Below are 16,708 nucleotides of genomic sequence, written 5' to 3' on the forward strand. Positions count from 1 at the left end.
GAACAGAGTAACGCCTTAAGCAAGATGACATGATGTAGATGGACAATCTCATATCTATGATAAAAGCCCATCTTGTTACCCTTGATGCCAACAACACGATGCGTGGCTTGCTGCCCCTTCTGTCACTGGGAAAGGTCACCACATGGTATGAACCCAAAACCAAGCACTTCTCTCATTGCAAGAATCATAGATCTAGTTGGCCAAACAAAATCCAAGACTCGGAGAAACTTACAAGGATATCAAATCATGCATATAAGAAATCAGCAAAGACTCAAATATAATTCATATATAATCTGATCAGAAATCCACAATTCATCAGATCTCGGCAAACACACCGCCAAAGAGGATTACATCGGATAGATCTCCATGAAGATCATGGATAACTTTGTATTGAAGATCCAAGAGAGAGAAGAAGCCATCTAGCTACTAACTACGGACCCATAGGTCTGAAGTGGACTACTCCTGAGTCATTGGAGAGGCGATGATGTTGATGTAGAAGCCCTCCAACTCCAAAGTCCCCTCCGGCAGGGCACCGGGAAGGGTCTCCAGATGAGATCTCGCGGAGACGGAAGCTTGCGGCGGCGGAAAAGTGTTTTGGTGGATGCCCTGATTTTTTCTGGGATTTTAGGGAATATATAGGCGAAAGAGCTAGGGCAGGGGAGCTCTAGGGAGGCCACAAGCCTGGTAGCCGCCGGCCCCCTGGTGGCGGCTACAGGGCTTGTGGGGCCCGTGTGGCTCTCCTGCCTTGGCCCTCAAGTCCCCCGATCTTCTTCTGTTCTGCAAAAATTTATTTCAGGGATTTTATTCCGTTTGGACTCCGTTCCACAATTAGATCTGAAAAGAGTTAAAAACACAGAAAAAACAGGAACTGGCACCTGGCACTGAATTAATAAGTTAGTCCCAAAAAAGATATAAAAGGTACATAAAACATCCAAAGTTGACAAGATAACAACATGAAACCATCAAAAATTAGAGATACGTTTGAGACGTAACACACCTCCTAAGCCAACTCCTAAGAAAAGAGGTATTCTATTCCTCAGTCCTGAAGATATGCATGAAGCTAAGAAATCTATGAAAGAGAAAGGCATTAAATCTGAAGATGTCAAAAATCTATCACCTATCGAAGAGATCTATGGTCTTGATAACCCGATACAGGTAGTAGAAGTAAATTCTCTTTGTAGATTCAATGAGATTGATACTCCTTTTGATAAACCTGCTAGCTTATGCCTGGATGAATTTGTAACTTTGTTGCCAAACAACAAAGTTTCAATGATTATATTAGCAGACAATTGGAACAGAATGCTCGTATGCTTAGTCATTTAAGTGCTTGTGTGGACAGAAACGTCAATGATCTTAAGCTCCTGAGTAAACATGCCTCTATGGTTACTACTCAAGTAGAACAAGTACTTAAGGCTCAGAATGACTTGCTCAATGAGTTGAATGACAATTCTGTTAGAGTCGTCACTAGAGGCGGTAGAATGACCCAGGAACCTTTGTATCCCGAGGGTCATCCTAAGAGAATTGAACAAGATTCTCAAGGAGTCTGCACTGATGCACCTAGTCATCCTAGAAAGAAGAAGAAAGATGATAGGAACCTGCACGCTAGCAACCCAGATGCTGATACACCTGAGAGTCCAAACGATGTCTCTGTTTCTGATGCCGAGACACAATCTCGTGATGAACATGAGCCTAATGATAATATCAATAGTGATGTTCATGTTGATGCTCAACCTAGCAATGATAAGGATGTGGAGATTGAACCTATTGATCTTGATAACCCACAGCCTAAGAATAGAAGATACGATAAGAATGACTTCACTGCTAGGAAGCATGGTAAAGAAAGGGAACCATGGGTTCAGAAACCCATGCCCTTTCCTCCCAAACCATCCAAGAAAAAGGATGATGAGGACTTTGAGCGATTTGTTGAAATGATTAGACATGTCTTTCTGCAAATGCGTTTGACAGATATGCTCAAAATGTCTCCGTATGCTAAGTACATGAAAGATATTGTGACTAATAAGAGGAGGATACCTGAGGTTGAGATTTCCACCATGCTCGCTAACTATACCTTCAAGGGTGGAACTACCAAGAAACTAGGTGATCCCGGAGTGCCCACTATACCTTGCTCCATTAAAGGTAACTACATTAGAACTGCTTTATGCGACCTTTGAGCCGGTGTTAGTCTTATGCCTCTCTCTCTTTATCGTAGACTTGAGCTGGATAAGTTGACACCCAGTGAAATCTCTCTGCAAATGGCCGACAAATCAACTGCTTTCCCTATCGGCATTTGCGAGGATGTGCCTGTTGTGGTTGCTAACATTACTATCTTAACAGACTTTGTTATTCTGGATATTCCTGAGGACGATGCCATGGCGGTCATCCTTGGAAGACCCTTTTTGATATACACAAGGCATCCCTCCGGTACCAGTGGGTTATATGATCTCATGGTCATAGGAACAAATACTTGACACGCAGAAAACAATAGTAATAAAATGACACGATCAATATGCTACGTTCATAGTTTGGGTCTAGTCCATCACATGATTCCTTTAATGATGTGATCCAGTTATCAAGCAACAACACTTTGCACATTGTCAGAAAACCTTGACTATCCTTGATCAACTAGCTAGCCAACTAGAGGCTTGCTAGGGACATTGTTGTGTCTATTTATCCACACATGTATCTATGTTTTCATTCAATACAATTATAGCATGGATAATAAACAATTATCTTTAAACAGGAAATATAATAATAACTATTTATTATTGCCTCTAGGGCATATTTCCAACAGGCATTTCCTATAGAGTCATCATTGTTCTGAGCATTGAGCTGTGAGTAAATAAAAGTGTGATGATCATCATTATTAGAGCATTGTCCCATGTGAGGAAATAAAAAAGAAATAGGCCAGAGTTGCCCACAAAAATATATGGAAAGAGGCCAAAGAGCCCAAACAAAAAAAGAGAGAAGGGATAATGCTACTATCTTTTTCCACACTTGTGCTTCATAATAGCACCATGTTCTTCATGATTGAGAGTCTCTTGTTTTGTCACCACCATATACTAGTGGGAATCTTCATTATATAACTTGGCTTGTATATTCCAATGATGGGCTTCCTCAAAATTGCCCTAGGTCTTCGTGAGCAAGCAAGTTGGATGCACACCCACTTGTTCTCCTTTTGAGCTTTCACATACTTATAGCTCTAAGTGCATCCAATGCATGGTAATCCCTACTCTTTCACATTGACATCTATTGATGGGCATCTCCATAGCCCTTTGATATGCCGAGTCAATGTGATCATCTCCTTTTTGTCTCGCAACCTCCACCACACTCTATTCCACCTATAGTGCTATATCCATGGCTCACGCTCATGTATTGCGTGAGAGTTGAAAAAGGTTTGAGAATGTAAGAGTGCGAAAACAATTACTTGGCCAATACCGGGGTTGTGCAAGATTTAAATTCGTTGTGTGGGGATGATGGAGTGTAGCCAGACTATATGATTTTGTAGGGATAACTTTTTTTGGCCATGTTATTTCGAAAGTTCATGATTACCTTGCTAGTTTGCTTGAAGTATTATTGTTTTCATGTCAATAGCAAACTACTGTTTTGAATCTTACGGATCTGAACATTCATGTCACGTGAAAGAAGTTACAAAGGAAAAATATGCTAGGTAGCATTCCACATCAAAAATTCAGTCTTTATCACTTCCCTACTCGAGGACGAGCACGAGTTAAGCTTGGGGATGCTTGATACGTCTCCAACGTATCTATAATTTTTTATGGTTCCAAGCTATTATCTTGTCAAACTTTAGATGTTTTGTATGCATTTTATATCTTTTTTGGGACTAACTTATTAACTCAGTGCCAAGTGCAAGTTCCTCTTTTTCCGTGTTTTTGACCTTTTTCAAAAGGAGAATTTTAAACGGATTCCAAACGGAATAAAACCTCCAAAAATATATTTTCCGGAACAAAAGATACGCACGAAGCTTGAGAACCAAGGCAGAGGGCACCAGGGGAGGCCACAAGCCCCCGAGCCGCGGCCAGGCGGGCCCGCGCCTAGCAGGCTTGTGGGCCCCCTGGGGCTCCTCTGCCCTAGTTCTTCCGCCTATAAATCCTCGAAAAGTTTGAAACCACGGGAGAGAGCCACGAAAATACGTTTCCGCCGCCACAAGCTTCTGTCTCCGCAAGATCCCATCTGGGGCACGTTCTAGTGCCCTGTCGAAGGGGGGATTCGGACACGGAGGGCTTCTTCATGAACACCATTGCCTCTCCGATGATGCGTGAGTAGTTCACCACAGTTCTTCGGGTCCATAGCTAGTAGCTAGATGGCTTCTTCTCTCTCTTGGATCTTCAATACAAAGTTCTCCATGATCTTCATGGAGATCTATCCGATGTAATCTTCTTTTGCGTGTGTTTGTCGAGATCCGATGAATTGTGGATTTATGATCAGATTATCTATCAATCTTATTTGAGTTTCTTCTGATCTCTTATATGCATGATTTCATATCCTTGTAATTCTCTTCGAGTTGTGGGTTTTGTTTGGCCAACTTGATCTACAGTTCTTGCAATGGGAGAAGTGCTTGATTTTGGGTTCATACCGTGCGGTGACTTCACCCAGTGACAGAAGGGGTAGCGAGGCACGCATCTTGTTGTTGCCATAAAGGGTAAAAAGATGGGGTTTATATCTATTGCATGAATTTATCCCTCTACATCATGTCATCTTGCTTAAGGCGTTACTCTGTTCGTTATGAACTCAATACACTAGATGCATGCTGGATAGCGGTCGATGTGTGGAGTAATAGTAGTAGATGCAGAAAGTATCGGTCTACTTGTCTCGGACGTGATGCCTATATGTATGATCATTGCCTTAGATATCGTCATGACTTTGCGCGGTTCTATAAATTGCTCAACAGTAATTCGTTCACCCACCGTAATATTTGCTATCATGAGAGAAGCCTCTAGCGAACACTATGGCCCCCAGGTCTACTTCACATCATATTTTCAGCCTTACACTTTTACTTTGTTGCACTTTCCGCCTTCAGATCTCACCTTGCAATCAATCGTGAAGGGATTGACAACCCCTTTGTAGCGTTGGGTGCAAGTTTGCTGTTTTTTCGCAGGTACTTTTGGAGACTTGGCTTGATACTCCTACTGGATTGATACCTTGGTTCTCAAACTGAGGGAAATACTTACTGCTACTGTGCTGCATCACCTTTTCCTCTTCAAGGGAAAAAATCAATGAAAGCTCAAGAGGTAGCAGCCGTCCTGCCGGGGAAATTTCCCTCCCGGAGGGGGAAATCGTCGCCGTCGTCATCACCAACACTCCTCTCATCGGAGGGGACTCATCTCCATCAACATCTTCATCAGCACCATCTCATCTCCAAACCCTAGTTTATATCTTGTAATTACCAATCTCCGTCTCGCGAATCCGATTAGTACTTGTAAGGTTGCTAGTAGTGTTAATTACTCTTTGTAGTTGATGCTAGTTGGATTACTCGGTGGAAGGTTATATGTTCACATCTTTAATGCTATTCAATACCTCTCCGGTCATGAACATAATTATGCTTTGTGAGTAGTCACTTTTGTTCCTGAGGACATGGGATAAGTCTTGCTATAAATAGTCATGTGAATTTGGTATTCGTTCGATATTTTGATGAGTTGTATGTTGTCTTTCCTCTAGTGGTGTTATGTGAATGTCGACTACATAGCACTTCACCTTATTTGGGCCTAGACGAAGGCATTGGGAAGTAATAAGTAGACGATGGGTTGCTAGAGTGACAGAATCTTAAACCCTAGTTTATGCGTTGCTTCGTAAGGGGCTGATTTGGATCCACTAGTTTAATGATATGGTTAGACTTAGTCTTAATTCTTGTTTCGTAGTTGTGGATGCTTGCGAGAGGGGTTAATCATAAGTGGGATGTTTGTCCAAGTAAGGGCAGCACCCAAGCACCGGTCCACCCACATATCAAACTATCAAAGTAGCGAACGCGAATCATATGAACTTGATGAAAACTAGCTTGACATAAATCCCCATGTGTCCTCGGGAGCGCTTTACCTCTTATAAGAGTTCGTCCAGGCTTGTCCCTTGCTACAAAAGGGATTGAGCCATCTTGATGCACCTTTGTTACTATTGTTACTTGCTACTCACTACGAATTATCTTATCACACAACTATCTGTTACCGATAATTTCAGTGCTTGCAGAGAATACCTTGCTGAAAACCACTTGTCAGTTCCTTCTGCTCCTCGTTGGGTTCGACACTCTTACTTATCGAAAGGACTATGATAGATCCCCTACACTTGTAGGTCATCAGTCACGCGTTGGACAGAGCTGCACAACTCCTGCGAAGGAGTGCATGAGGTACAAGCCATTCAATACTTCATTGACGGCTGTCGAAACGACACCCTACTCAAGCACAAGCTCATGTGCTCCGAGCCCACCTCTCCAGCGGTGCTCATGGCCAAGGCGGACAAATACGCCACGACCGACTCCGCCATGCGGGTCAAGGTTACCGCCTCGGACAAGATTGTCCCCACGCCATCTACTCCCAAGCCGGCTGGCAATAACCTAGGCGGCCAAAACAACAAGCGCAAGGCGGATCAACTTGATTCGCTCTCTGCAAGCAAGCAGGTGGCTCACGTGAAGGAAGATGCGCCGGCTACCCAAGCCGGCTCTCAGCGGCAGCGGACCGGCAAGAGCACCTGGCAGCCCAAGCTCACCTTCGAGCAAATGCTCGACGCACCATGCAAGATGCACACTGGGATGAAGCCGACCACCCATACCCTCCGGTAGTGCAGCTTTGCACAACGACTGTCGCGAGGTGAGGGTTTGCCGGCTCCCCCGGCGGCTGCTTCTGCGCCTCGTGCTCCGGCTCCAGGGCCGGCTCCGGCTCCACCGCCGCCGCCTCATAGCGACGGCCATCTCCATGACGAGTACACCGTGCAAGACGAGGCCTACGTCGTCTTCACCAGCGAAGGCGGCGACAAGCACAGCCAGCGACAACGTCGGTGCGAGGTGAACGCCACGGTCCCCTCGGTTCTGCAGTTCATGCATTGGTTTGAAACCTAATTACATGAAGCCGAGCTGATCATCCTGCGGTAATGCCAAACCCTGGCTCATACGCGCTCGTACTCGACCCCATGCATGACTCAAATAGCGTGAGTAATCGGAAAGAAGCATGCATGACAACGTTCCAAGTTGATAGACATAATAGGAAAGGGAAATCAAGAATTAATGCATCATTATTAATTGTCTCATACTTCTTTACATCTTTAAATACATAATACGCATTAAGAACAGAGAAAAACTATGGAAATTAGGAGGGTATGCACCTTTTGTATTTTGATAAAATCACCAACACGTGCACATGACGATTTTGAGTATGTGTATGTTTTTCTAGATATAATACATCGAGTATTATGTATATTTTGATTAGGTATTACACCCACAAATAAATATTTTGGTTAGGTATAATACCCAACAACTACATATCCGAAATATTTATGGATATGCGAAATTAACAGTACTCAAGTAATTTGTCGGTATGTGCATAATCATTGTATTTCTTCACAACTACATACCTCAATGTGAAATGTACGAGTACATACACCCAAAAATATGTAGGTATACATGATCTAATACTTATGCGTGGAAAGGTATGAGAGATAGAAAGTAATAAAAGGAAGGTATTGAATTAGATATTTAAATTACGTCATGCTATTTCATACATGGAAAGTCTTGCATGCAAATAAGAGGATACAATTTAAGGATGTACTAACGGGCTGGACTCAAGATGTCCAAGCACCTAGGTGCCGCATACAATTTTCATGCAAGCCCTATATATATAGACATGACAAATCCTAATCTATCCTATATTTCCTATATAAATAATTTTACTTAACCCCATAGCAAAGCATTCTTAGGGTCCGTACGTCTCCTTGGTGTGCACTAATGCTTCATGCATGTGGCTTCAGAGCTACTGTTACGCTTTGGCGCCCTTGGTCTCTATCTCTTTATCTAGGCTTTGGCTTTGGGAGGTCAGCAAGAGTGTCCGCTGGTGCTGCTCAGAGCTTGCTGATAAGTCCGTACGTAGCTCGCAACAATCATGCCAACAACAACACATCATCTTCAAGTGATCCAGCAAGGTGGGCACTCAATCTCATACGGGCAAGCCCTCCACCATATGCAAGCGTTTGTCGCACAGAATTCCGACGTGCACCCCAAGACGTTGCCGAGTGAGTCGGCACGCCCGGTATCGAGGTTGAGGGCGAAGCTGCCCAAGGCGGCCGTGGTGAAGACCAACACATTGCTCTTGTCGCAGTACCACAAGAGCTTAATGCCAAGGTCGCCGGCGCCCAAGGTCAAGGTGTTGGAGATGGCCATGCGCAGACCAATGTGGTCGCTCAGGCGCCACATCCAGACGTCCCCGCACCTGGACGCGACCTGTGCCCAGTCCCATATCCTGAGACAGGAGCCGCCCTCCGCCAACGAGTAGGCGCGGATCACGCCGTCGTCGTCGTCTCGGCAGCCGAGCACGAGCCCCAAGTCCCAGTACCTTCCAGAGCAAGGGCTGTCGTTGGGGAGATCGAGCAGGGTGACGCGCCACGGATCCAAGTCCAAGGCCAGCATGGCCCGCTCGGTGCAGTCGCAGGTGCACTGCCAGAGGATGGTGCCGCCGTGGTGGACGGCCGGGGGGTTCCGTGGGTGCATCTCCAGGACCGACCACGCTCTGCCTTCTCCGTCAACCGTGTCCGGGTGCCTCCCCTGCTCGCTGTCGATGAAGCAGGGCGGGATCCCGAGGGCGCGGGTGGAGCCCCATTGCATCGTGCGGGAGGAGAAAACGCTAACCAACAGCTCTTGTCGCTCCGGGCGGATCGCTGCGACGACGAGCTCGAACGAGGCGTCCCGGTTCTGTTGCTTGAGGTCGAGATCCCTCCCGGTGAGCAGAGCGCAGGTGTAGTCCCAGAAGCCGATGTCCGGGTCGACGTGGTATGGCGGGAGGAAGGAGCAGCTTCCCGTCGCGGGGTTGCACACGCAGTAGTTGATGGCGGCGGTGTCGCCGGGGCCGGGCTTGGCGAGGGTGACGCGGCTAAGCACGAGGTAACCGTTGCGGGACAGGACGGGGTCCAGGTCCGGGTCTAGGCAGCGAGGGTCCAGCCGCGGGGTGCAGGGGCATCGCCACCCAGCCGGCCCGCCCGGTCTCGGGACGAAGCGGCCTGGCTGGTGCTGCATGGCATGGTCCTCCTCACCGTCATCGTCGGCGGCGTGGTCGAAGACGAAGAATCCGAGCAGGAGGGCGCGGCGGGGACGAGAGGCGCGGCGGACGAAGGAGCGGCGCGAGACCAGGCGGCGCCACGGCCTGCAAGTGGCGGCGCAGCGCACGGCCGTGGACGGCGAGGCGCGCTCCAGGATCTCCAGGACCAACTCGGGCGGCAGGATAACTCCAGCGTCTGCGCGGCGTTGGGGGCGGCGCCGACGCCGCCCAAGGGGCTTATGTTTTGCTCTCATCTACCCTGGTCTGGTTGGACGTGCGCGAGTGCGTGGGAACGTGTCTTATGGATTTATTATATACACTGATGATGGTAACTAGCGAGAGCCGGCTCGGATTGGAACGGACGTACGTATCTATATGTCGCACACGTTTTCAGATGGGATTAACTTTCCTGACAAACTCCGGGCGCCCGCGTGACAGGCCGGCCGACGTTTCCGCCCGTCCGCTAATAGCCGTTTGATCCAACCAATTTAGTCCGTCTGATCGTACGTACGTGGGATACCAGTCGTCTCTTTCCTTCTCAACTTCACGAACCATTCTTGTCACAAAATGCTAGACCTATAGAAGATTTCTTGTCGTGTGTTAGAGTAACTTCAACGGACCGATCGACGGTATTTTTATTCGTATGGATCGTCCGTCCGCCCGGCATCCGCCCTGTTTTATATTTGAGTCGGCAGTGCATTCAACGCGCCCATTCATAGATCATGTCAGCGGTCATGTGTCATGCCGGCATCATACCAATGTCGGCATACAGTTCATGCTTGCGCACTTACCAGCGGCAGGCACACATGCCAGCACACAAAAAAGGGGTGGAACTTGAGTTCGACCATGCCATCGCAGCCTCCGTGGTCATGCAAGCACACCTGCCGCCATACAAAAAAAGGATGGCGCTCGCCGCCATAAATCACTCCCCGTCAAACTTGAGCATGTTGGCCTGCATCTTCTCGAACCATGGCCTCTTCCTTGACGACACGGTGTTGAGATCCACCGGTGTGGCATTGAGGTCAATGGGCGCGGACGCAGGCGTGGAAGGCGCCACCACGCTCACCTCCGGTGAGCACTCCCCGGAGAGGCGGAAGGCCTGCGGGTAAACGTAGAAGCCGGTCTCAGGGTGCAAGCCGAAGCGCAGATCAAGTCGGGCAGCACCATCTGAGGGAACGCGGATGAGCCGATGCTGGCCGCGGCCACGGCGGCGTTGACGAGGCCGTGTTGGTTAGGTTTAACCCTAGCATATAGAGCGCATCCCTCGTTGCCGCCACGACGCGGGCTTTGGTGACCTCCCGCTGCGCGGCGGCGGCGACGGCGGCGCCGCGATGGCTTCATCCCTCGTGCCCGCCGCGTGCTTGCGGCCCTTCCTCTTGGCCGACTCCCTTGCGCGTTGTTCGAACGTCAGCATCTTCTTCGGCTTGGGCGCGACGACGGTCTTGCGCTTGCCTTTGCCGGAGCGGGCAGTTGTCATGTCAGACGAGGCGCGGGAGGCGAGGCCGACGACGGCGTCGAGGTCGTCGTCCATGGCGGGGGAGGGGCGGGAGCGCGCGCGGGCAGGAGGATTTTTGGGGGAAATTATGGAGGCTGCCACCGACCAGCGGGCCCGGAGGGAGGAGAAGGCGCGCGCGTCCGTCTCATTTCTCCACCGACGCAAATCCGGCTCAAAAATGAATCAGAAATGGGTCGGCAGGCGGACGCCAAGCAAACGCGTGTCCGTTTGAATCGGCGCGTTGGACCGAATTTTGTGTCCGCGCCGATCCAAACGGTCGCTAGCGGACAGTGGCGGAGGGAATGGGGGGCGAGCGGGGGCCAGACCCCCGCCCCACCATGGTTCGCCCCTCCCCCCCCCCCCCACTAACTGTAGAGGGGACTAGTATTAATATTATGAGCTTAATCATATGGCTATAATATATGTATATGGGCTTAATTACTCTCAAGCCCAAAATGCAAGGAAAGGAAGCCACCAGGCTGCATGTATCGCTCCAGGAATCACGTACGTAGCTTTTCTCTGTGACGCGCTGGGCACTGGCCGCTACCGCTAGCCCTAGGGTTCCATTGAGGCAACATCGCACCGCCGGCCGCCGTGCTCCGCCGTCGCGGCACCCGTCACCGGATAACGCTGCCAGACAGCCACAGCCCATAGGTAAATGTAATGAAACTGCTGCTGTCGTTGATCTCTTGAAGCCTTGGTCTCTTGGATAGTTGGATGGCTGCTGTCGTTGGGACTTGGGAGCTTGGGATGACTTTTCTTTACTATCATTGTGATGGCTACTGTCTACACTATAGGTTCATACATATTTACCTATTTGTTTTTTACTAATGTGAGAACTCCATAGGTCATGAGGAAGAGGAAGACACCACTCATAATAATTTTTTCAAGCCAATTACTACAAACTCTACAGTTGAAAATGCAAATGCAATCATGATGGTAGATGCCATAGATCCATTGGTCATAATGCCACCAATTTCAGTTCAGTTGATATGCCACCCCCTGAGCAAAATATTGAGGCATCTGTGGAAATTCTAGAACAACAAAGAATCGGAAGCACACCGTTTGAGCGAGACCCTGGAAAGCGCAAATAGATTTGGGAACTTCCTCTTGAGAAGCAAAATAAAGCATGACAATTCTATATTTCTGAAGGTCGATACATGCCATACATGAGAGAGTATCCATATAATGACGATCCACAAAAACATCGTCGGCGTTTCCAGTACAGTTTGTTCAAGGATTTTGAATGGCTCGATTTTTCACCTTACACAAAGCGTGCATATTGCTTTCATTGTTTCCTCTTCTTAAGAAAGCCAATTGGGAAGTGCGGCTCAGAAACATTTACTGTATTGGGCTTTGATAAGTGGAAGAAGGTGAATAACGGGAAAGAGTGTGCTTTTTTAACTCATGTGGGTAATGCTGGTTCAGCCCATAACTTCTCGGTTCGTTGTTATGAAAATTTTAAAAACAAACTCATATCGATAAGGTGTTTGTGAAAGCATCCGCAAAAACGATTTTAGATGCAAGACTAAGGCTCAAAGTTACAATTGACTCTATCCGATAAGCAATATTTTTTCCATCTTTTGTTAGAATATTTAAAATATTCTATATGTTGTAGTATCCTAACAAAACAATTATATGATATGATGCAGGTGGTTAACATTCCAGGCTTGTGCTTTTAGAGGCCATGATGAATCTCCAGGATCCATTAACCGGGGTAATTTCCTTGAACTGGTAAAACTTTTGGCTTCTTATAACAAGGAGGTGAAAGATGTTGTCTTGGAAAATGCTCCTGGAAATGCAAAGTACACATACCATTTTGTTCAACAGGAAATTCTTAGTATACTTTCTCGCAAGGTGCAAAGAACAATTAGAGAAGAAATAGGTGATAGCAAATTTTGTATTATGGTTGACGAAGCTCGCGATGAATCCAAAAGAGAGCAAATGGCATTGGTCCTCCAGTTTCCCGACACTGAAGGGTTTATACAGGAGCATTTCGTTGATGTCATTCATGTGAATGACACTCTTGCATTGACTCTCAAGGAGACAATTTGCGCTATCCTAGCAGATAACAATTTAAATGTGGAAGATATCAGAGGTCATGCCTATGACAGGGCAAGCAATATGCGTGGGGAGTGGAATGGATTGAAGGCTTTAATTCTGAAGGAGTCCCCTTATGCATACTACATTCATTGTATGGCGCATCAACTTCAATTGGACCTTGTTGCAGCTTCTCGAGAGGTACATGAAGTGCATAATTTTTTTCAACATGCCAATTTTGTCATAAACGTTGTTAGTGCTTCACCTAAACGCAATGATGAGTTACTAGCAAACCAAGCCGTCGAGATTGCGCGTGAAATTGAACTCGGGGAGCTTGATACGGGAAAAGGGTCAAACCAGATAGGCTCTTTACAGAGACCAGCAGATACTAGATGGAGTTCACACTTCAAGTCAATTCAGAGCTTAAGGAAGATGTTTGGTGCTACAGTTACAGTCCTGCGAAGTATTGCGAATGATCGTTCGGTCACAAAATATTCCCGTGGAGATGCTGGAGGCGCCCTAAGGATAATTGTTTCTTTTGATTTTGTTTTCATTTTGCACCTCATTGAGAGGATTATGAAAATCACAGATGTCTTATGCCAAACACTCCAGAAGAAATCTTTGAACATTTTGAATGCATTAGATACACTATCGAACACTAAGGTGCTCCTTGCTGATCTAAGAGAAGAAGGATGGGAACCTCTCATAGAGGAGGTTAAGAACTTTTGTACGAAGCACGAAGTTGAGATCCCCGATATGAGTCGCAAGTATGTCCCTTTCCTCTATTTGTATAATAGAATAATATATTAATCACACATGCTTTACTAACACATATATTGTATTTGTAATTTGCAGGTATGTTGATGTTACTAAGTCTCGAAATAAACATAATAACATCACTGTGCTTCACCACTACAAAGCTGATGTGTTTAATGTGGCGATCGATCAACAATTGGTGGAGCTAAATGACCGTTTTAGTGTTCAGACTACAGAGCTGATGACACTCTGCGCATCATTGGATCCAAGGCATGAGTCATTTGACATGTCAAAGATTTGCAGGCCTGTGGAAAAAATTTATCCAACGGATTTTTCTAGTCAAGAGCAGGCCCATCTGGAGTCACAACTTCCACACTATCAGTTATATGTTCACAACCATCCAGAACTGAAATCTTCGTCATCACTTGCTGATTTGACCGTTGCATTGCATAAAACAGATAAAGCTTTTGTGTATCCAATGGTTGATAGATTATCGCGATTGATCATCACTCTTCCGGTGTCAACTGCAACTGCAGAGAGAGCTTTTTCAGCAATGAAGGTTATCAAAACGCGTCTCCGAAGTAAAATGGGTGATGATTTTCTTCGACATTACATGGTTGTATATATTGGAAAGGAAATAGCTGCAAAGTTCAATGTTAATGAGATTATTGATTTGTTCGATCGACCGACTGGGGGGCGTAGATCTTCTTTCAAACTAGTAGAAATGTAGTTTTTTGTTGTTGTAAAGCTTATACTATTACATCTTTGATACACTACAATATTCAAGACTTTAAATATTTTTATGTTATGTCTTTTGTGTGTTTCAATGTGTTCTTCGCCCCCCCTATGTTGAAATCCTGGCTCCGCCCCTGTTGTCATGCATGCTTCTTTCCGATTACTCGCGTATTTGAGTCTTTCCATGCATGGTGCATTCAATTAGTAATTATGACATAATTATTTTGACCAACATTTTTCAAGGGAATAACCCATTAACAATTATACCCATTACAATAGCACGCATCTAAAGGCAATCTAGTGATGAAAAGGCAAGGAGCCTGGCATCTAGGTGTCCCAAACGGTCGTTATATATATATATAGGGATCGACTATTTGTCACCCTGAGTGAGGAATTCTTATTCCTCACCCCACCTCCTCACGCATCAAATAGTCACCGTAAGAACCAAAATGCATGTGAGGTAATATTACGGTGTGTAGTTAAGGGCTCTAAACATCCATCGTGAGAAAAAAAAGATGGCATGCATGTCAAGTAAGATTATAACATGCATGTGTGAGGTGAGGTAAGATTATAACATGACGGATGAGAATTCAATGTATACGAGGTAAGATTGCAACATGATGACGAGGTAAGATTACGACGTGTGTGAGGTAAAACTACTAAATGCAAAACAAATCATGTTTGTTACGAGTTTGCACTATTCTTCACCCTGGGTTACTAGGGTGAAGAATTACTTATATAATGCATGTGTGTTGCAACAGGAGAAGAAAAATATCACCACGCCTTCTTTCTCTACCTTCTAAAAATTTGAGCTTCGCTTTTGCGGATGAAGCCGTTGTTTTTCACTAACACTCTCAAGCAGTTTGGGGATGTCACCGGCCTTGTCACAAATTGTTCCAAAAGTCTTATCACCCCAATCCGTTGCAAAAATTTTGAACTACCGGACATCCTCCAATCCTTCCCGGTCAAGCGTTCCTCCTCCCCGATGAAATACCTTGGATTGCCTTTATCTGTCAAGAGGTTGAAGAGAATTCACTACCAGCCCCTCGAGGACAAGATTGCGGGTTAGCTCGCCCCTTCGGTGGGAAGGCACATTGCCTCAGCAGGCCGGGCGGTCTTGGTTAAGTCGGTCCTCGCGACGATTGTTTTCTACTACATGACGATGTTAGATTTACCAACGGAGGTCAAGAAGAAGATTGATGCCCTCATACGTGCTTTCCTTTGGGCAGGTTGTAATAAGGCCATAGTTGGAAGATGCAAGATAAATTGGAAACAAGTCTACAAGTCCAAACTGCATGGAGATCTATGAACCATAAATCTTGACAAGTTTGCCATCGCCCTTCGCCTCTGGTGGCTATGGGCTCTTTTAGACCCGGCTCGTAGGACAACCGGGACTAAAAGTTATGTGCATTGGTTCTGATTGTTTTGTCCCGGTTGACGAACTGGGACTAAAGCCCCTCTGGAAATCGGGGTTGATTCCCTGTTTTCTACTAGTGCCAAATTGCGAAGATGACAACACAAAGCTCGGTACCACACTGAAATTGCTGCAATGGAAGGCGGAGAGTTGTTTATCTAACAAGGGATTTGGGAAGCTACTGAAAATGATGAATACAAAGCTTCCAAAGGATAACGAATTGCTTGACAGTATGTACAGAGCAAAGAAGGTTCTCTGCCCTCTAGGATTTGGAGGTGCATAAGATACATGCATGCCCTAATGACTGCATCCTCTACCGTTGTGAGTGCGAGGATTTGAACGCATGCCCAGTATGTGGTGCATTGCGGTATAAGATCAGACGAGATGACCCTAGTGATGTTGAGGGCGAGCGCCCCAGGAAGATGGTTCCTGCAATGCTGATGTGGTATGCTTCTATAATACCACAGTTGAAACGTTTGTTCAGAAAGAAAGAGCATGCCAAGTTGATGCGATGGCACAAGGAAGACCGTAAGAAAGATGGGAAGTTGAGAGCACCCGCTGATGTGGGTGAAATGATGATATCATTTCAACTTTCAACCTTTTCAGAGTTCATTTATAGTGCTTTTCAATTTCAGGGTCATTTAGCTAAAAAATCAGTAAATGCATAAAAGATACCAAATGAAGTGAGAAAGGGTTGAAAGCTGATGATATGGCTTTGCATGATGCATGTTGAACGCACAAAAAATCTGAAGTTGAAATAAGTTTAAAAAATAAAATCCCTTTGTAAGAGATGAGCTTTCGTCCGAAGCCTGGTCAACGACCGATAATTTTGTTCGGGCAGCTCACGGATGTAAACCAAACAGCCCCCATTTTGTTTCTCCTTGACTATATTGTCTTGGTTCAACCGATCCTCCCCAAGTTGAATTCTACTCGCCTCCATATTTTCCTTGTGCTTTATACTTTCTTGCATTGCATCTCACCTCTCCCTCTTCTCTTGTAGATTCATTTGATCTGTCTTCA

Source organism: Hordeum vulgare, chromosome 2H, assembly GCF_904849725.1.
Source record: "Hordeum vulgare subsp. vulgare chromosome 2H, MorexV3_pseudomolecules_assembly, whole genome shotgun sequence".
Lineage (NCBI taxonomy): Eukaryota > Viridiplantae > Streptophyta > Magnoliopsida > Poales > Poaceae > Hordeum > Hordeum vulgare.